Consider the following 23068-nt stretch of genomic DNA (forward strand, 5'->3'; position numbering starts at 1 on the left):
GGAATACAAAAAGAGGCAAAAGAGTTCCTGCCTCAAGGAGTTCACATTCTAATGGGGGAGACAACATGCAAACAAATATATATATATATATATATGTATATATATATATATATATATACACACACACACAAAGCAAGCTACATACAAGAAAAGTAAGAAATAATTAAGATTGAAAACAATGAAATTAAGAGGGATTAAGAAAGATGTCCTAGAAGGTGGGATTTTAGTTGAGACTAAAGAGGAACCACAAATCCCAAAATCACTTTTTAAAAAAATTTATGACCAAATTCACATATATGTACATATATATTATAATGTATTTCTCTAAATACATATTATCCCCACCCTTAAGTATAAGTTGCTTGAGAGTGTAAAAATTAAAACTAATATATAATAACTTTAAATAATATATTTTATAAGATTTATTAATAATCACTAGAACTTAAGGAATAAAAAGGTATTTATCTAACAAAACAAAAACACGCGTCCATGGCTAATCTACCTTTTGCACAAACAAAACCAATGCAACCAAGGTTAAAAGAAAAGAAGAAAGGAGGGGGGAAGGAAATTTAGAGTAATTATCTCTGATAAAAAATTTATAGCAAGTATCTCTGATAAAGTCCTTATTTCTCAAATATATAGAAAAATGAGTCAAAATTGTAAGACCATAAATCATTCTCCAACTGATAAATGGTCAAAAGATATGAATAGACAGTTATCTGATGAAGAAATCAAGACTATATGTAATCACATGAAAAAATGCCTTAAGTCACTCTTGATTAATGTTAATTAAAACAATCATGAGGTACTCATACCTATCAGATTGGCTAATAGGACAGAAAAGGAAAATAGAACATCTTGGAGGGGAAATAGCACAATTGGGACATTAATGATCTCCTAGTGGCATTGCAAAGTGACCCAGCCATTCTGGAGAGCAATTTGGAACTATGCTGAAAGAGTTTTAAAACTGTGCATCACTTTTGACATAGAAATACAACTAATAGGTCTGTATCTAAAGAAAAAAATTTTTCAAAAAGGAGGAATGGGCTTCACAAAATTTTATAGCATTTCTTTTTGTAGTGGCAAAGAATTGTAAATGAAGGGAATATTCATCAATTGTGGAATGCCTGAATAGTTGTGATATATGATTATAATCAAATACTACTAGCTTTAAGAAATGATATGAAGAATGACTTAAGAAAGACCTGGAAAGACCTACATAAACTGATGCAAAGTGAAGTGAGGAGATCCTGGAGAACATTTTATTATTATATGATAAACATTTATGAATGATTTACCTATTCCTAGTAATACAATGAACCAAGCAAATCTTCAAGGACTTATGATGAAAAATGTCATCTGCCTCCAGAAAAAAGAACTGTTGGAGTATGAATACAGACTGAGATATATTTTATTTGACTTTATTTCTTCACTTTTCTTTTGCATGAGTTCCCTTTTCTCCAAGGCCAAATTAGTCATTATAATTATACAAAGTTCAGTTTTTTTATAATTTTTATTTGCATTTATTTTGTTGCAATCCTTTTGTAGAGTGTTGACTAATATGGAAAGATGTTTTAAACTATTACACATATAAAACATATATCAGATCATTTGCCATCTCAGGGAAAGGGAAAGGGAGGAAAGGAGGGAGAATTTGGTTCAAACTTAAAGAAAATAAATGTTTAAAATTTGTTTTTCATATAATTGAGTTAAAAATAAAATATAGTAATTTATTTTTAAAGAGAGAGATTTCAATTCCTTGATCATAACCCAACTATGTTATGTGAATCATAGGACCCATATTATTTAATCACTTGGTTCACAAGCATATATTAAGTTCTTGCTATGTACCAGGCACTGTGCTAAGTGCTAAAGATGCAAAGAAAGTCAAAAAGGGGATTCTTGCACTCAATAAATTTATATTCTAATGAGGAAGACAAATGTAAACAATCATGTTCATACAAAAAATATAGTTTAAATAGGTCATCTCAGAGTGAATGATCTGGAAGATGGAGATGGAGACTGGGAAAGTTCCTGTGCAAGACGGCTTTTGAACTAAGCCTTCTAGGGATCAAAGGAAGCTAGGTGGGGTTAAAAAAACAAGTACTCCAGATGTGATGGGAAGTCCAAGAGCAAGCAAAGAGATGAAGCGCTATAAGTGAAGAACAGCCAACAGACCAGAGTTGCAGGTAAGATAAGGGAAGCAAAGCATAAAAGTGAAAAGGTTAGGAAAGGCCAGTCTTAAAGTTTAAGAACTTTAGAAGCCAAGCAGAAGATTTTATATTTAATCCTTATTATTAGTCATTGGAAGAAGCATCAACACAATAGAATATATATTTTTCAGTACCTAGAATTGGAAGAGAGCAGTGCTATATAGGAGGCAATTAGTTGGCACAGTCGGTAGAGCATCAGGTCTGGAGTCAGGAGGACCTGAATACAAATCTGGCCTCAAATACTAATTAGCTATATGACTCTGGGCAAGTCCCTTAACCCTATTTGCCTCAGTTTCCCCATCTTTAAAATGAGCTGGAGAAGGAATTGGCAAACCATTCTAATATCTTTGCCAAGAAAACCCAAATGGAGTCAGATAGAGTTGGATAAATAACTGAAAACTGACTGAAACTAGCTGGTGTTATATATGAGAGTAAATATAAAGTTTAGATAAAATATGATCCTTATCATCAAGACAGAAGAAATGGCTCTATATACACCAAAATATTCAGTGTAATATTTTTGGGGTAGCAAAGAATTAAAGACAAAGTAGATGTCCATCACTTAGGGGGTAGCTAAACAAATTATATTTCACAAATGAAATGGAATGTTACTGCAGTATAAGAAATAATGAATATGAAGAATTCAGAGACACCTGGGTATATTTATTTGAATTGATACTTGGAGGAATAAGCAAAATCAAGAGAACACTCTACAAAAGGATTGCAACAAAATAAATGCAAATAAAAAATTATAACAAAAACTGAACTTTGTATAATGATAATGACTAATTTGGCCTTGGAGAAAAGGCACTGACTTGATTGCAGAGGTAGGGGACTATAAATAAGGGGGGCATATGCAGTCAAGTATATTTAATGTGTTAATTAGTTGAGATTAACTGCTTTTCCCCCCATCTTTCTTATTAAAATCTATATAAGGTTTTTTATTGAGTTGAAAAAAGAAAAATATTTAGAAGACATAAACAAAAATAAAATAATTTTAATTGCATGTATTTTATTTAGTATCAAATGATTATAAAATCATAGTTCTAGAACTGAAAGAGACCCCAAAAGTCCCTCATCCTCCTTTTTTTTTAAACCCTTGTACTTTAGTGTATTGTCTCATAGGTGGAAGATTGGTAAGGGTGGGCAATGGGGGTCAAGTGACTTGCCCAGGGTCACACAGCTGGGAAGTGGCTGAGGCCGGGTTTGAACCTAGGACCTCCTGTCTCTAGGCCTGACTCTCACTCCACTGAGCTACCCAACTGCCCCACCTCATCCTCCTTTAATGAAACTGAAACCCAGGGATCTTAATGGATTGACCCTACCTAGGTCATATAGGTAATAATCAGCAGAGGAAGGATTTGAACCCAGATCTGCTAACTCCAGAGTCTGAGCTCTTACTGCTATTTTAGATTCTTAAACAAATGACCATACCTATGTGTACCTCAGACTTTATTCTGTCTATAGATGTTTTACAGTGAAATGTAGATAACAATTGCTCAGGATGGGAAAGTGGCTAACTAAGTTGTGATCAACATTGCTTTAGGTCCTCTGATGTATTGAGCAGAGTAGATCACTTGCACCAATAATTAAGATATATATGTTGATCAACATGAAGTTAGATTTATGTTACACTGTTATACTGTCCCTAGGATCCCTGCCTAAATATCTCTGAGAGTGAAAAAAAATCTTCATTTTTTGTCCCCATAGTATATTAGTGAAATATATAATGGTATAAGCAGCTAAGTGGGACAATGTTGAAGACTACTGAATTTGGAGTCAGGAAGAACTAAGTTCAAATGCCACCTGACACTAGTTGTGTGATCTTGGGCAAAGCACTTAAGTATTATCTGCCTCAGGTACCTCAAGTATAAAATAGGGATAATAATAGTTCTGTTATAAGTCTCAAATGAGATAATCTATGAATAACTATTTGCAAACTGATATAGCTATATATATATGTATATAATATATATGTATATATGTATATATGTATATATATAAATGCTAGCTATTCTTATGTTTCTTTTTTTGCTTTTATTCAGTTGTTAGAAGCTGGTCTACTTCAAATTGGAATTTCTGATTATTATTGGAATATTGGAATTATTGGAATATCTGATATAAGTGACTAGTTTATTCATCATTCTTCATTCCAGCTGCAGGGTTTGGGATTCTTTTTTGGCAAATATATTTTCATTTTCTCCTATTATAAACTCTTAGAAACTTTCAAACTGCTAAAAGTTTTATTTATAATTTATGTATTCTCAAAGAATTGACTACTGATGAAACATAAAATACATCGCTGGATTCTCATTTTCCTAGTGGGATCAAGATTATAATTATAAAAACCTCTACAGGTCTTTGTTTCTCTCCGTTATATTTTGCCTTTTTCCTTCTTATCACTCTTTTAATCACATGGAGAAAGGGAGGGGAGAGATAAAAAGGTCTGTTGATCACCTCTACGAAGTGGATTAAGATTTTTCACCTTCAAAACAATCACAGCTCTGGTGGAGGGGTCTTCAGAAATTGTTTGTCTGACTTATTGCTTTGACACTGGGAGTGGCTTTTCAAAGGATGAATACTGAGGTTCAAAAAACTTCATTTCCTGATGTCAAAAGTGTTGATGAAATTGAAGTGAAAGGCATGCAAGAGATAAGATTTCTTTCCCAGGCCATGAGACATGACTCTGATTATTATGATGAGAGGAATTCCCACATGCTGGATAAACATAAGCATTCTTAGATGATGCTGGCCAATAAAAAATATTGTTCTTGAGTTTGTTCCCATGTTATTCAAGCCACTTGCAAGATGTGTCCAAAAATAAAAAGCACCAAAGCAGAAGTAGGAATGGACTGCTTTTGACTTTTGGGAAGATGCACTTTGAGGTCACAGAGTGATTCTTTACAAAATGATTTCTCCAGTTTACCTCTTCAACACCAATAGGTTACTAATCAAGTGTCTATTTCATTTCATGCTATTGTAGATAGTTTTAGAAAACTGGCCTAATAGTAGTTAACACTTATGTAGCAATTTAACATGCATCAACTCATTTCAGCCTCAAGATAATCTGGGGAGGTACATTTTCCAGATGAGGAAACTGAATCTGAGAGAGATTGAGGAACAAACACATCCCTGATCACACAGCTAGCAAGTGTCAGAAGGAAGATTCAATCCCAGTCTCTCCCTGACTCTCAGCACATTTTTCCTACTTTACTACATTGATTCTTTCATAAAAACATTAAGGAAGGAAGAGAATAAGGGTTTTTTCTTCAGTTTGCTAAAGCCAAAAATATGATTTTGCCTATAACAAAAACATTTGAGAAAAAGTCAGTTTTTAGACCTGAATTATGCAGATAACTGTCTCCCTTTTTCTGCTTCACTTGCTGAACAAACATAGTCTATTCATTCAGCTATTGAATTATAGGAAATATTCAAACAATCAAATATATCAAAAATCTAGATGTAGCCACAACTTAATCCATTTTATCAATGCAGAAGAGCCAAATCTATCTACTTTTCAAGGGAAAAGAGTACCAATCCATGAGAAAACCATTAAGATTTGTCTTATAGAGAAATTTTGCAATCAATAATAAAGTCCTCATGCAATTTTCTGAGCCACTAAATAAATTATGTCTTGAAAATTATTGAATAAGGCATATTTCAAAGTTCCAGATTATGATGATCTTTGTAGCTTATTTTTTCTAAAAGTTATAAGAATTAAAGAAAAGTTGTTGGATTTCTTAAGAAAAGAAATTAATATATTGACCTTTAGTGAACAGACAGCAGAAAGAATTTGCTTGGGTAAATTAAGAGTCTATTTCTTCATTTAAAATTGAGATACCAGGAAATGATTCTTCATTTCTTTACAGGTGTATGGTCAGGATAAAATTATATGTGTGCAGTCCTTTTTGCTTCTTTAAATCAAAGTACTCTATAAACCTAAGGAGAATTATTAAAGTAAATTGCATCCATTAAGAGTGATAATGTAGTGTTATTTAAGACTGGGGAATAAACAGGTAAAAACTCCTAGCTATTACTTCACTCTATGTGTCTAATTACAACAATTCTTTGTCTTTCTATGGTTCTCCTCGTGATTTATGTCATCTAATACTGAGTGGAATAGTTGAGTCAAGAAATAGTCCTATTTCTTTGAAGATAATCCATCCACTCCTATTCCATATTTCCCCTTAATAATTAGTATGAATTGGGCATTCTACTTCAGAGGCAAAACAATTGACATGCCTCGCAACATTCATAATGCATTCAAGAAATTACATATATAGCCATTAAACTTAGATAAAGTATATTTGGCTTTTGGGTGGCTGTCACCACTAATAGTGAAGTAAAGAAATAAATCGCTTAAGTCCCATCTGGAAAGCATTCATGAAATGGATATATATGCATGTATAACGATTGGGTATTTAGAGACAAGATTGACATAATTTTAGGGACCTGATTACAGAGGTCATTAAAAAAATGTCTGGCCAGTTATCACTGTTCTTACAGAACTATACGCATATACATATGTGTTTACTTGTGTGTACGTGTGTGTATTCCTAAAGATACCTGTCAACTTAAGAAGAGGGAGAGAAGATATAAATTAAATTGTTGATTCTTCAACTCAAGTCAAAGAACTGGCAGGAACCCTATTATTAGTGCTAAATATATTGGAAGGTTTTCATAGAATATGAATGTGAACCACATAAAAGAACTTTGTTTGTGGAAGGAAAAGTTACACAAATCAAGCTTCAAAGTTGATGGCTCACATAAATATGTAAAAATACACATGCACACTCACACACACACACACACACACATACAATATGATTTCACTAGTTTGAAGAACTTTTTCCACAGACACAGAATAATTCCTCTGTAACTTAAAATATTTAAGAATAACCTGGCAGTTCAAGAGCAGAAGTTGAATACACAAGTCTTCCTGACTTCAGGACCTGCCCACTTCATATAATAAATCTCACCTGTTCTAGGGGATCAAAAATAAAGATAATTTGAAATGTGCCTAAGAAATAGTGTTAATTAGCAAATTAAATAGCTAGCTGGCCCACTGGGTAGAGTGTTGACTTTAGAGTCAAGAAAACTTATGTTCAAATCCTACATTATACACTAATAGACTGTGACCCTGGGCAAGTCGTTTAACTAGAAATATGCTTAAAAACAAAACAAAATTTAAAAAAAACACAACAACTATATATTCTACTATGTCTAGTCAGTCCTAGGATCTAGACTATGGATCATCCAATTATCCAATCTAGCTATTCGCTTGCTTTCTACCCTACCACCCATGCATAGTCTTAAATCTTTCTCCTTCTTACTCTAGATTCCATAATCAAAGCAAATCTATTAGTTCTGGAAAAGTCATGTCAGTCAGCTGCCTTATGTCTCCACCTATGTGGCATGTAATGACTACAAGTCCAGTAAGTGAAAATCTGGGTCAAATGATACGAACATTTTAGTCCCTCTATTTTCATAATTTCAAATTGCTTTCTGAAATAATTGCACCAATTTGAAGCTTCACCAAAGCTGGGTTCAAAGGAATTCTCTGTTAATAGACAAAAGAACTTTAACTTGGACTCAGCATTGGATATTCTCCATGACAGTAGTAAATAAACAGTGGTGAGCAAACATCTCCCTGCTTTATTCCTCGCCTGAAAAAAAAATCAAGTGACTGACCTCCTGGTGATGAGTTTCTCTTTATACTTTCTCTCGACATAATACCAAGGATTTATGACTTTCACCATGTTTTGGTTGTTGGAAAACAAATTCATTTTGTTGCCATGACTATACATGATGGTGGTAAAATTTTCAGGAATCCATACCCCACTGGCATAACCTTCGAGAGTCACCATCACCTTGATAGCAAAATGAGGCAGCAGACTGAGGCTTTGAGGGGATTTGAGGTAAATTGGGGAGAAGAGGGAGATCAGGATAAATATTTTCTCCTTCCAGTAAATTATGAAGTAAAATCTCCTCTTAAGGATGAGGATGGGAAATGGCTTGAGGAAAGAAGAGTTACAACAAAAACTATAGGAAGTATAACAGACATTCAATCACAAAAGAATAAAAGAATATTGTACAGTAATAAGGGCCCAGTTGAGATTACCTAACATATGTAGTAGATTCAATTGACAAGATTTAGTGACTTTCTATAGAGGTGCTCTGCAGCATGCAAATAGGAGTGGAAAAGGTGACTGAGGTGGGAGTAAAGGGAATAATAATCCAAGGTTGAGATCTGGAAAGGTATGAGTACTAAATGGCAAGGAATTTGAAGGGTAAAAAACAGCCTAAAGTTGAAGTGGTCGAATAGAAATTTAAGACTATAAAGGGAAGAAAATAAAGACAGATAAGGGCTAATGGGACTGACTAAGAAGGGAGAGGTACAGTCACTTGAGGTCATTATGAAGGAAAAGAACAAATTTCAAAGGAATGAGGAATGGGGAGATTAAAAGAGAAGACAGCATGGTCTGAGAGGGGAAGTACAGAGTTCTGGATCATGAAGTTCAAACAGTTAAGACTGATAATGAGGTCAAGGGTTTATTATTATATTGCATATTGTGTTATATATTATATAGATCATGGGAGTGGAGGAAGTGAGAGTACTTGGATTTCAAGGTATATGTGAAGGCATCAATATGAATTGACATTCATATATGTGGTTCCCACATCTCAAGGATGTGTCAAGTGCAGAAGAAGATTATAAACCAGGTGTTGAGCCCTCGAAAAAGAAGAGAGAGGGGTGATATGGGGGCTGATAGATAATAGCAACCCAAGTCCTGGTAGAGTGGTAGATATTGATGAAAAGATACCTTGGAGGAAAATTTGTTTTCTTATGGCATTTAAGGGAGGTGCTAGAAATGGCAATGAGAAGCAAGGAGCTTAATTCTCCTTCTCTTGGGTCAATGCTTTGGGTAATATTAAATGATACCTATCCAGTGATAGAGAAGGTATTGAGAAATATAATTTCTTCAGCATGTTAGTCTTAAAAGATTAAGTTTTTTTGTAAATGTCAGAGAGAAGAACTTTTTCATAAAATATATTGGTAGGGGATAAGGAGTTGTTAGCAATTACTCCTATAATGGCTGTATTCTTACCACAAGTAGAACTTTTAAAAGCAACCTAAAAAACATAATAATAATAGTGGTAGTAACAGCTTAAGGTTTGTAAAGTGCTTTACAAGAATGAACCCATTTTATCCTCAGAGTAACTCTTAGAAATAGTTATTATTACCCCTATTTTTACAGTTGAAGGAAGTGAAACCAAGAGAGGTTAAGTTATTTGTTTGTCCAGGGTCACACAGCTACTAAATGTCTGAAACAAGATTTGAACTCAGTTCCTCCTGACTCCAAGGCAGCACTCCATCCACTTCCTCACCTAGATGCCTCAAATGAGAGATATGATAGTTAGGAGAAAGAGAATTTGTTCCAGAAAAATGTAGGGCTTTGTAGAGGGGGAAAAATGTCATCCAAAGTGAGAACAAGTCTCTCAGATTGACTTTGAATGGCTGGAATTAAATGTCTTTGGAGTGAGGAGAGAGGTGAACATTGCTAGAAAGTTTTGAAACAGTGTGAAGTTGAGTCTGATATGCAGAAATAACAAGGTCAAAGGAGTATGCATGGCAGATGATTTTTGCTGTGCCATTTTAAATTAACTAGAGAGCTATGATTGCCATGCAATTAGGATTTACACTGACAATCTGGAGATGTGAAGAGTGATAGCTGATATAAGGAGCAGCCTTTCAATTAAGTTAAAGTGAGGGACAAGGCTTTTGAGCCAAAGATACATTCAGAGAGAAAGTAAAGATCTTCCCATGCCTCTGAAATATCCAAATGACACAATTTCTCAAGGAAACCAATTTCTTTTCTGAGTTAGAAATTCTACAAATGCATCAGAAATGCGATTTGCTCCAACAGTCTCTTCTGGAAATATATTTTCCACACTCTCCAAAGCTCTCTATCGAAGTTTGATTATTAAAAATTCCACAACAACATGCTAAAGTATTCAGTGTCAAAGTTTGCTTTCTTGACATAACACCAAGGATTTATGACTTTCATTGTGTGCCAAATATTAATGATCCCTAGCATTTCAGAACCCTTCTGATCCAACGTATTACAGGCTATATCCAAGTTTTCATGACTGGCTCTAAAGGTCTTGTCTTTTGTTGGCTGAAGCCGTCATATTTCTAATGGCATTTTACTAGTGTGTGTGTGTGTGTGTGTGTGTGTGTGTGCGCGCACACGCGCGCGTGTGTGTGTGTATGTGTGTGTGTGTGTGTGTGTGTGTGTGTGTGTGTGTGTGTGTGTGTCCTTAGTACCTATTATACTCCTGGTATGATTACAGGTATAATGAATAATATTTCAGTCATTTAAATTCATTCTAAAAGCAGAGCTTTCATGAAACAAAGTGCAATCTGATTTCTCTATAAATTCTTTTTTTAGGCTTTCATTTGGTCAGATTCACAAAGGCTTACTGTCAGATTATTATTTCTGGCATTCACTCATCAGCAAAAAAACATTTTACCTTAAGATAGGATTCTCAGATACTAAACACCAGAAATAATTGATCATCATGACATTCCTTTGTTAACCGAGGCTTTTCATTTTCTTCTTTTAACAACACATTTAGCCAGATACGTGAACCAACTGCTAGGTCGTACAAAATCTCAGCTGTGATTGCTCCTAGATTCTTCCATGGAAGCAAGGCTTCAGAAGTGAAAAAAAAAGGAGGATTAGCTCCTCTTCCGTCCTACCAGCTAAGATTCTTCTCCCTTTCTCTCAAGAGGTACTCAAAGAAAAGAATCAGATTTTACATGAAAATCCTATCTAGTTTGTAGCTCTAATAAAAAATTTAGACTGAAAAAGCCCTATAAGCAGGCATATCACTTTACCCCTCATCTTTTGGATGTTCATTTGGAATCGGGGGATCTGGGTTCAAATCCAGATTCTGGAAGACTACCCACTTCTGCAGTTCTGTTTCCTCATATATAAAATTACTGGTTTTTAAGATCCCATCCAGTTCTAAATCTATAATTTTATTATCCTTTACCATTCATTCTCTTTCTATCTCACTGTGTCTCTATCTCTGTGTGTGACTCTTTTTCATTATATATATTTCTCATCTATTATACATATAAATATATATGTGTGTATACATGCTTACATATCACATACATATATACTTGGGGATAAGTGAATACAAATTTGGGGATATTCATTTATTTATTATATATGTATATTATTATTTACATATATGTAATATTACATTAAAGTTCCCAGGTACCTCCTTCCCTCCCTCATCTCCCAGCACTAGAGAAGTCATCATTTGAACAAAAAGTGTAAATATAAAAATATCTCTTGCTTCTTTCTACTTATCAGTTCTTTCTCTGAGAGCAAACATAACACATTATTCTTCAAATAATATTTTGTTGCTATATATGATCTTGGTTCTATTAATTTCACTCTAATTTCATGGATGTTTTTCCACTTTTTAAAATTAACTTGTTCATCCTTTCTTAAGGGATAGTAGTATTTCATCACAATCGTCTGCCACAACTTGCTTAGATGTTCTCCAACTGACAGCCATCCTCTCCATTTCCACCACAAATAGAATGACTATAAATATTTTAGAATATACAGGTTCTTTTCCTAACTGTGGCATTTATGAGTCAAAGAATTTAGGGTATACATAATTTATAACTCTTCAGGCATAATTCCAAAATCTGGAGATATATTAAATAAAATCGGAAACCCTCATCCAGGAAACTATATGACTTGCTGTTTTGAAAAAAATCAGGTGTCATAACCAATTCTACTTTAGTCTGATACTCCTGGCTATCCCTATCCACATGAACCACCTTATCGATTAATGGCTATATAGTATTAAAAGAAAAAGGGGTAGCTCATCTCTCAGTTGTTCCTCAAATAAGATCTCATAGCTGAAATTCAAAACCTAAAGGAACTTTAATTTGGGCTATGGGAGAATATTTATTCTTCTACCAACCATAAACACATGCTCCATTCCCTCATTGCTTCCTGTCCCCACTCTCCTCCCCACATCCCCATCTAGAGAAATATGCTTCTAGTTAGCCTGGAGCCTGGTGAGAATTTGAAGCAATGAAAGCCTGTTACCCCCAGAAGACAAATAGCTCTCCCCCAATGCAGGAGAAAGTTCTAAATCCCCCACTGAGGAAAATGACCCTGAAAAAAATTATGAAAGATATTCTGGAGTTGAAACAAATGCATTCTAGAAAACAACTTTTAATGGGAGGAAATGAGAATTTTGTCTTATGCTAGCTACTCCTACTGTCTTGGGTATTGGCCTTTCTCAAAGCAAAACAGAAGGCTTGGTTTTCCCTTCTACTGTGGTATATCAGAGCTGGAATTGGACATTAATTAGCACTTTATTTACTGTTGTGCTCTTTTCCTACAAATATTTCCTTTGGGGCCATGACAACCATTTCCTGTCCTTTCATCTTCCCCTCCCCCATTCCCTAGTAATTGAACTATTAGTCTCAGGTACCTGTGAGAAGCTAAATAGACATTTTTGGGGGAAGGCAATGGAGAAGAAGGTAGGAAGAGAGGCTTTAAAGGATGAATGGGAAAAAGCAACCTCACTGCCAAAATAAAAGGATGTGTTTATACCAAATGTGTCTTTTAGTCTTGAGAATAAGGAAAACTTAGGATGTTCAAGAGAAGTTTAAACCCTTACAATGGCAGCTTTCATGGTAAAAAAAAAGTTGTGGTTAAGTAATACTTATAAATTATTTGTTGCCATAAAATATCAATTTAAGTAAACTCTATAACATGCTTTACAAATACACACACAAATTAGCCTTGAATACCTATTCTGTAAATGCAAAAACTTGTCAAAAATAATTGCTGAACCTTCCTCCCTTCTTTGAAGAGGTGGGGAACTGGGATTGTAAAATACAGCATATACTACACTGTCAGACCAGATTTGTTGAACCTTTTTTATCCTCTCCTTTTTTTCCCCTTTGTTATCATTATGAATGATGATTCTCTGAGAAGTCAGGGAGAGATATATGGAAATGAAGGTAATACAGGGAGAAAAAAATGACTATAAAACTTTATTTAAAAAAATTAAAACCTGAGATCTCATGGATTTTTTTCTGTAATTTGGACACAAGGACAGATGTATGATCCAAGATCAGTGGCAAAATATTCTATGCCCCACAATAGATTTCCACGTCTCCAAAAACTAGGCACTAAAAATCTTAAGGATGACACCTTTGCTGCTTTTTTTTTTTTGCTTTGACTTTACATCACAATTCAGGTTTCCTAAGTCATTTCTAAGCTCAACTCACATAGCATATAGCCACGGTTCACACAATTAAATCCTTATGTCTGTGACTCAGGTCAATTAATTTATTTAGTCAAACTCCGAAAATTAGAACAAAATGACTGTTCCTGATTCTGCAGCTTCTCAATTCAAATATAAGTAAGACCACTGAAGTAGAACAAAATGTGTATTTTTGTCTTTGTTCCCATGTATTCATACACTGTTCACACAAACTCTTGGAGGATTTTCAAGGAAGTGATTGCTGGTAATCATTTTGCTTAAATGTATAAGGTTGCATGGGACTCAGCCTACCAGGAAACAAAATGTTCTCACTCAATTATATTAGCAATCATTATTTCAATTGTGAAAACTTCCCCAGTAAATAATACAAAATTTACATGGTGTTCAGTGGAAATGTGCTTCGGCTATTGGGGGGAGGGGGAGTGAAGGGGAAAGTAAGAGCATGAACTTTTCTAAAAAATAAATATTATTAAATGTTAAAAAAATAAATAAACTAAATAAACTAAGTAAAGAAAATTTACATGGTGTTTAAGAAGATAAAATACATCTTTCTCATCCCAAGGAATACAAATGGTCAGAAATGTTAACTTTTCTATTGGGTATTAGAAAATTAAAAATAACCATGTAGATGAAGCCATTTTAGTTGATGTCTTAGAAAAAAAATAATTCATTCCAAGAAAACAATCATTTACTGAGTACCTACTCTATGTCTTCTAGTGTGCTAAAAGTGGGGAACTCAAAGAGAAAAGTAAAACAAGCCCAAGGAGCATACATTTGAGTGGGGAGGGGAAAACATATATATGTAAAGAAATACAAAATAAAAATAAAATATTTTCAAAAGGAAAAATATTTCAAGTACAAAATCATGAATAACATCTCACAATAAATCCTACTAAGGAAATATTTCTCAGGCTATTTAAGATGATTCAAATAAAAGGATATATGCTCTCAATTCTCTTTCTCTCTCTCTCTCTCTCTCTCTCTCTCTCTCTCTCTCTCTCTCTCTCTCTCTCTCTGTCTCTCTCTCTGTCTCTCTGTGTCTCTGTCTGTCTGTCTCTCTCTCTTTCCAGTCAAAAACAGCCAGCTCTATACTAACTAAGTAAAGCCAAGAGGTAAAGCAATTAGTTTCAGGACTCAGACACTACTCTTCCCCAAATTACACCACTCCACAGTTCAGAAGTAAAACTGAAAGAGATCTAACCTCTTATTTTTATATGACACGAATATAGAATAAAATATAGAGACAGGAAGAATTGGTGAGTACTTTAGAGGACACCTAAAAGTCAGGAAGGAGATGAATTGAAAAACAGATAAATGCAAGTAGTAAAACATCAGAGGCTCTCAGATGATGAAATTAATATTTCCTTTGGAGAGGTAACCCTTGCTTTTAACATGGATAGCAGAGGAGCTAAACTTTACCCAGTTTTGTAACAACTCAGGGTAACTATCCTGTCAATCCTTAGACTTCCCAAATATGAGGTGCATAGGAGGCAGTCAATGAGTATTTATTGATTAAATGGGTGATTGGTTGGTTAAAGAATTGGATGTCAGAGCATAAATGCCTCACTGGTGCCAACTTTATACAAACCACCTGGTCAAACAGTTGGGAACAGAAGTCATCATGTTGAACAAAAAGTTAATATTTATTCAATATCCATGGATTGCAGCTGCTAAGCTGGTGCTTTGAGAAAAGATGTACTTCATTGGCTTAAGGAGCTTCCATTTGACATGGAAAAATATTGACATGGAGGAAAAGGACAAAAATATACATAGCAAGTATTATTTTATGGCAAAACACAAATATATAAGAACTGATGGATAGCTCCTTCTTTTCCCTCTGATGGCATAGTAATTGGGTTACTTCTTTTTTCCAAATAGCCATTATAGGATCATTGAATTTAGAGCTGAAAGTGACATTAATAATCTCATCTAGTCCAAGCTCTTATTATACAGAAGATAGGAGAAGGAAATTGAGACCAAGAAAGGTAAAATGAATTGCTCAAAGTCAAAAAGACATGTATAGCATAACTGGGATCCAAATGCAGAGCTCTTTTCACCATACTTTGCTACCTTTTCTTGGACTCCTTTTTTAATCCAAGAAATATCCTCTAGTATATAAGTAAAACCTCCCAAAAGTAATATAGCCAGGGAATGGAATTCCTACAATCTGTAATGAGATGTATTCAACTTGGATCTTTCTCTCTCTCTCTCTCTCTCTCTCTCTCTCTCTCTCTCTATCTATCTATCTATTTATCTATCTATCTATCTATCTCTGTCTGTCTCAATTATACCTACATATATGTATGTATGCATGCACTTATGTATATGACATCTATTTTACATGTATATGTATAAAATATACTTAAACAATAAAAATATTTGACTCATTAGGGCAAAGCAAAACCTTAAAACTCTCATCCAAGAAGACAAGTCTCCAAGTGTCATAATGATATAGGGTGAGGAGCTAGGTAGCTCAGTGGGTAAAAAGTCAAACCTGGAGAGAAGAGGTCCTGGGATCATATCTGAATTCAGGTACTCCGTAGGTATGTGATCCTGGGCAAATCACTTAACCCCAATTGTGTAGTCTTTACCATTCTTTTGCCTTAAACTGTTACTTATTACCAATTCTAAGGCAGAAGGCAAGAGTTTTTTTTAATTATATAGGATTCCTTGAAAGATACAATAGAAATAATTTTGTGTGATGGCCCTCTAGTTATCAATATTAAGCCAGACACTAAACCAGAAGATATATGCTGTTCAAATATATTTCCCACTACCACACAATTCAAATCAATTAGGAAGTCTCTATGAATGGTAAGGTCACTCAGATGTCCCCCTTAATAAGTGACATATTGCTGATCACATCTGTTTGTGTTACTATCATGCTATCATGCATCTGGTACAACAAATCATTATTATCATATTATCATATATCATATTAACATATATCATATAATCATTTATATCATATATCATAAAAGCATTTATTTAGGTGGTTTTAAAGGAGTACAAAGGATAAAATAAAACAAACAAATTAAATCCCCCTAGCAAAAAAACGTTGAGAAACAGGGGGGAAAAGGTTCCTTTAAGTCTCAGGAGCTCCCTAAAGTCTTACAAAATACTTTTATAATCTTCTTGCCCCAAGGATTCACAGCTGAGTCTCGATCAATCTACATTTGAATAAAGTTGACTCCAACCATCACAGTTTTATATCATAATTTAATTGGTAACATTCTGCTTGAATTATTGGAAAATAGGAGAGTTAACTCGCACCTTCCCAATTCTACCAATATGAGAGCCCAGGCTGTGTCACAATCTGGAATATTGCAGAGCTTCCTAAATGACATTCATAATTACTTGAAAGAGTTCAGTCTAACAATCCACACAATAAAAGCCAAGTGGATGAATGTTAATTTTCTCAGAATCTGGTATACAGTTGGATGGACATCCCAAAGAGATGGTCCATCAGAACATATATCTTAGACAGAAACTATATTTATTTTTTTAAATCCTTACCTTCTGTCTTGGAGTCAATACTGTGCATTGGCTCCAAGGCAGAAGAGTGGTAAGGGTAGGCAACGGGGGTCAAGTGACTTGCCCAGGGTCATACAGCTGAGAAGTGGTTGAGGCCAGATTTGAACCTAGGACCTCCTGTCTCTAGGCCTGACTCTCATTACACTGAGCTACCCAGCTGCCCCCAGAAACTATATTTAATAGAATGTAAGGTCCTTGAGGGCAGGGATGGTTTCATTTTTGTCTTTGTATCCCCACTATCATGGGGATTACTGTGTAGAAAGCAGTGAGGTATTTGCAAAATGTTTATTAAATGTTAAATAAATGCAGATGGAAAATGAAGTAAACACAGAATGAAATAGGAAAAAAATAATGGACTACATTGCATTTGAAAAAAAATGTATATTGCATTTCCCATTGAAGCAGACATGTTTTTAGTACCAATAGTCTTCCAAAATCAAAATAAATACTATAGCTGAAAAACAATTAATTCAGATACCTGAAGAATTGTTCCAAGGCACAATCAATGGAAAGGCAAGTGATAGCCCATGAGTAGACAATAAAGACTTGCCTAGAAGTAGCACAAACAGTCACTTTAATACCCAGAAAAGGAGACAGGCCACTCATGTAGCAAGAGAGAAGAATAGCACAATAAAGCTGTTCTCCACTGTTTTCCCTGAAATGTCAAGAGGTCTTGAGGAAAGTTATCAGAACATTAGATGGACCTCTATGGTAGATTCATAGGAGGGCACAGACAAGAATCTCAAAAGAGGAGAAAGTATTGCCTTCTGCAACACCAAAAGAATTAGTTGTGTGACAGATCATGAATTCATTTAAGTATCAAAGTAGACAACACTAAACATTTATGAAATGCTTATTTGTGCTGGGCATTGTTAGAAATTCAAAGTTGATGAAGAGTCATGGGATCTTAGGATCTTGGAGGGTGATAATCCAGAAGACCTATCTAGCTGAATACTTGATTTAACTATATTATCTCTATTTAAAGCCTTAGTATTCTGCCAATTCATAGGCACTAACCCTGTCGGTGTTCAGATTTGTTTTTGTCATTTTGTCACTTACTCTACATTACCTACCGCATATTTCTATAATATTTCTATTGTTTATTTTGTGTGTGTTTCCCCAAACTGTTCTGGACAGCAGACCCTGCTCCAAGATCCACAACACTTGCATTTCTAGACAAATGTGTGATGTAATTTAGGTATGCCCCTACTCAAACCTGGATGTTAATATAGTTTATTATTCTCCAATACTTCATCCACATGGGACTTTTTCCTTATGCTCTAAATGAATTGACATAAAGCTTGTCACTCCTACTGACTCGTGTTTGAAAGTGCATGAAAGCCTATACTAGCCATTACAACCTTGAGCTGGCAGCCTAAGTCAGGCCTATCCTGGGATCTGTAAAAAGTGCAATTCAAGAAGAAGTCTTTTGAGAGTCCCTTGGACAGCAAGGACATCAAATCAGTCAATACTTAAAGAAATTAATTCCAACAATTCACTGCAATGTCAAATAGTGAAACTGAAGCTTTGGTCACATAATGAAAAGACAGGACTGTCTGGAAAAGACCCTGATCTTGGGAAAGAATGAAGGCAAAAGGAGACAACAGAGGATGAGATGAATACATAGTGTCATGCAAGCCATGAACATGAGCTTGAACAGACTGGAAAATAGTGGAGCATACAAGGGCCTGGGGTGCTATGGTCCAGGGAGTCACAAAGAGTCACACATGACTGGATGAACAACAACCACAAAAAAAAAATTCTATGCAATTGATTTTCTTTGTAATCCCACATATTTTATTTTATTCATTTAAAAATCTTTTTCTGAGGAGGATTCCACAGGTTTCACCCAAAACGAAGAATTCTTGGTCTAGAGAGTGAGTCCCTACCTACTTAGGTACTTTGTTCTCAAACCAATTACTGCTCTTTTTTTTTAAAAGATAAAATCACTGCTGCTCTAAACTTTCAAAGTATTTTCCTATTGCTTTTACTGCTGCCACCATTGCTATAATAGCATGGCACTTTACAAAGTAAGAAATTCAAAAGTAATAGAAAAACAAATGTATATTTCCTTGCCTTTTGTTCTTCACTAATTGATAGATTGAATCTATAAGAATTGGTTTTGACCTTCTACAGCTCCATCTGGAACCTTAAGTGAAAAGTCAGCATAGAAAGCTGGAAGGAATCTTTGTGGTTCTGCCCTCACAGTCTATATGGGGGTAAGGGCAAGTTAAATAGCAAAAAAGATAAATAACAACACAAGGCAGCATATGCTGTATGTGAAATAAATAACGAAAACACTTAAGGCTAGAGAAGCATATCTCTCAGGTCCATTATCCTTTCCTCCTATTCATGAGAAGGAAAAAAGTGGCCTAGAAATGTGTGACTTATCCAGAGTCCTAGAGCACATGGCAGTCACTTCTATATACACAGAAAATAGCAGACTGATATGAAATTTTATTATTTGAGCAGAAAGCATAAATGAAAAAGATGTTTTGATTACTTGTTTGTTAAAGATTAAGATACACATATTTTTAAAGAAGATTAAAAATAACATCTGGTTTTATGCATAATTTTTATTCTGTATGTACTTTAATGTTTTTGTTTGTATTCAATAAGTCTACATGGATATATACACATGCATGCACATATATACACATATTTATATTTGATGTATACATATGTATATATAACCAAATTATTTATATTTAAGGATTTATATCTAGAAGTAAACTATTATTTTTCAATATATTTATTTCCAAGAGTCATCTTTCTTAACATAGGTATGTATGTATGTATGTATATTGTTGTCATTTGTGGTTGTTCCATTGTTTTCAGTTGTAGTCAACATTTAATGACCCCCTTTGGCCTCTTCTTGGCAAAGATACTGGTGGAGTTTGCCATTTCCTTTTCCAGCTCATTTTACAGTTTAGGAAATTACAGCAAATACAGTGATGTGACTTGCAATGGTCACACAGCTAGGATATGTCTGAGGCCACATTTGTCCAGCAGTCTATCCACTGTACTATTTAGCTGCCTGTGTATGTATATATTTTAAAACATGTTTATACATACATATATTATATATACATATATATTTGTTAAAATACAGGTGTCCCACAAAATGGGGATTAGGGGTGAGATGCCCCCATGATCTAGAAAATCCATCTAAAATTGCCATAAACACATTTGGCATCCCCAAACCAGTGCATAAAACTACTACAAATCTGATTTTAAGACAAAAATCATTTAACCATTTATTTATGTAAGTGAAGAGCAAAATACATATTATATAGGTACTATAGATAATATTTATGTATCTATTATATATAACAAAAATAGCATTTTATTCATTTAAGAGTTACTAGCCTTTTAAAGATATCTCTACATTTCTAGCTTTTGTGTGTTGTCTGCTGGCTTTTATGTTCTTTTCACAAACTTAAACTTTTTACTTATTTTAACTTTAAAAAATAAATTGCACATATTTATGGCATTAAAAATACTACCTATATATTTTATGCTTTTCTGAGTTTCTAAACTTTGTGTCATCCATTGCCCTTCATAGTTCTCTGTAGCTTCCTCAAAATTCCCCAAATATTCCCACTTAGTTTCTTATGCTTACTTGGAATATATGGAAACCACAACGAGGAAAGGATATCTATATAGACATAAGTATATGTACTTTTTTTAAAAAGAAAGTTGTACTCAGAGAAGTATAATGAAAATATATTATTAATCAGCTCACTTATAGATGGAATTCCTCGAATATAAATCAATGGGTTTTGAAGGAGGGATATAATAGGATATATTGACAATGGCCAATCAGTTTGTGAGATTTTTTTAATATAATTCGGTAGTCTCAAGGCAAAAGCATCACCCTAATTTGATGAGGTCTATTCTCTTTACCTCTTGACCTTATTCCTCAGTCTTCTTTTGTTTCCTAAACCTTAGAATTTAGTAAGGGTTGGAGCTTTGGATTTTGACTTTTCCTTGGAGGTTATCATCCAAACCCAATCCAATAGCCTCCATTGTTCCCATTATCTTTCTTCATAATATATTCATTGCAGAATTTGTCATTTTTGGAATTTGGGGTCCCTTACAGGATAGATGGATACCTGGACTGAGGATGAAAAGCTTTAAATAATGATTTTGACCCTAAAGGACTGAGTTATCTGGGGCAAATCACTTCTAAAGACCTTAGTTTCTTCACTGATACAATGAGTGAGTGTGTTGGACTACATAAAAGATTATTAACTTTATTTGTGTAACATGGACCCCTTTGACAATCTGTCGAAGTACACGGAGCCCTTCTCAAAAAATTATTTAAAATCAATAAAAAAAAAATTATATTCAAATAAAGGTGTATTGTTTTCCCACCCGAGTTCCAAGATCCCTTGAATCCTATCCATGTGATCCCATCCATTGGTCCCAGGTTAGGGATCCTGGATCAGATGACCTCTCAGATCTCTCTCTACTCTAAAGCTCTATGGCCTCCCTTTTTTCTCGACATGGGTACACCTTTTAATTTTCTTTTACACTTTAGGTCAAAAAGGAAAAAAATAACATTTGGAGAGTGATAATAGCGTCAACGTTGCTGATACTGATGAGACTAATGTTTTACAGTCTTTGGGAGGCAATATGACGTTTGTGGGAGACAGTCGATCTTAGGGGTTGAATGTAAATTTAGCCTTGGACACATAATTAATCTATGACTAGGCAAACGCCTTAACTACCCTGTGTCCCGGGGAACTCTTTAAAGTTTTAATTTACAGAGGAGTTACTCAGGTTAGTGGAGGAGAAAGTTCCCATCCTAGGAGTTTTCTACATGGATTAAATCACTGCTCTGGTCACGCATTACCCCATAACACTACTAATAATAGCCTATACTTATATAGTGACTTATAGCTACAAATCTCCCCTGTACATACATTTCTGGGTATCGCTCATGTCTAGCACAGTGTCTGACAAGCACTAAATGTTTAGTAAATATTCATTGATTAATTTAATGACATTTTATCATTTCCATGAAGGCGGCTGTGATTTCTCTTGCACCCAATAAAATGAAACGTGTAACCAAGAGTGTGACAAAACTTGGGATTGTCTTCTCCATCTCACCCCCAAGCTTTACCCCACAGAGACTCTGAAAGAAGTTGTGCAATCCATCTTTCTTATTGTCTTTGTTCAAAATGGGTCTGGACTTGGTGAAAGTGCTGCGGCAACCAGGTTGCCATGTGAAGGATAGCTAGAGAAGGAGCGGCTTCCTCCGCCAGCCCCTGACAGAAGCCAGACCTTGCTGAGGCGCAGCATCTGCTGCTTGCTCTCCAGGCTCCAGGACACAGTATCTATTCAGCTCAGCTAGGAACGAAACAAGAAAAGCCCACTGTGATCCGAGGAGGACCCAGCCCCCCTTTGCGCCCTGCCAAAATATACTTTTGTTAAAGTTTTTTAGTATGCAATTTACACTTCCTTCTTCTCCTTCATTCCTCCGGGTGTTCCCAGCAGGCAAGGGCAGGGGACGGAAAGAAACAGAGAAGAGACTTTGTGTCACCTGATGACCCAGACTCTGGGTCCCCGGCATCCCAGGCAGAGGCAAACAAGAATGGCTGGCCAGCGATGCCGAAAAGTCCTGAGGAGACAGATCAGAGGACAGAAGAGGCCTGAGAAAGCCTGACGTTTAAATAAATCCCCATGCCAGCCCACCCCCGACTTGTTCGGATCCGTGGGCCTAATTACATCATCCATCGGTGACCAATAGGAGCAGCAAAAGAGGAAACAGGCCTGTCTTACATCTGTGTGTAACCCTGTACAGTTGCTGTGTTTGGCAAGGAAAAACCAAAAAGGGCATTTAAAACATCTGTATTCAAAAGTGGCCCCAACTCTCTCTACCTCCCTTTCTCCCTTTCTCCCTTCCCTCTCCCTCCTACTCTTCTCTCTCTCTCTCTCTCTCTCTCTCTCTCTCTCTCTCTCTCTCTCTCTCTCTCTCTCTC

This window comes from Gracilinanus agilis, chromosome 1 (genome assembly GCF_016433145.1).
Source record: "Gracilinanus agilis isolate LMUSP501 chromosome 1, AgileGrace, whole genome shotgun sequence".
NCBI lineage: Eukaryota > Metazoa > Chordata > Mammalia > Didelphimorphia > Didelphidae > Gracilinanus > Gracilinanus agilis.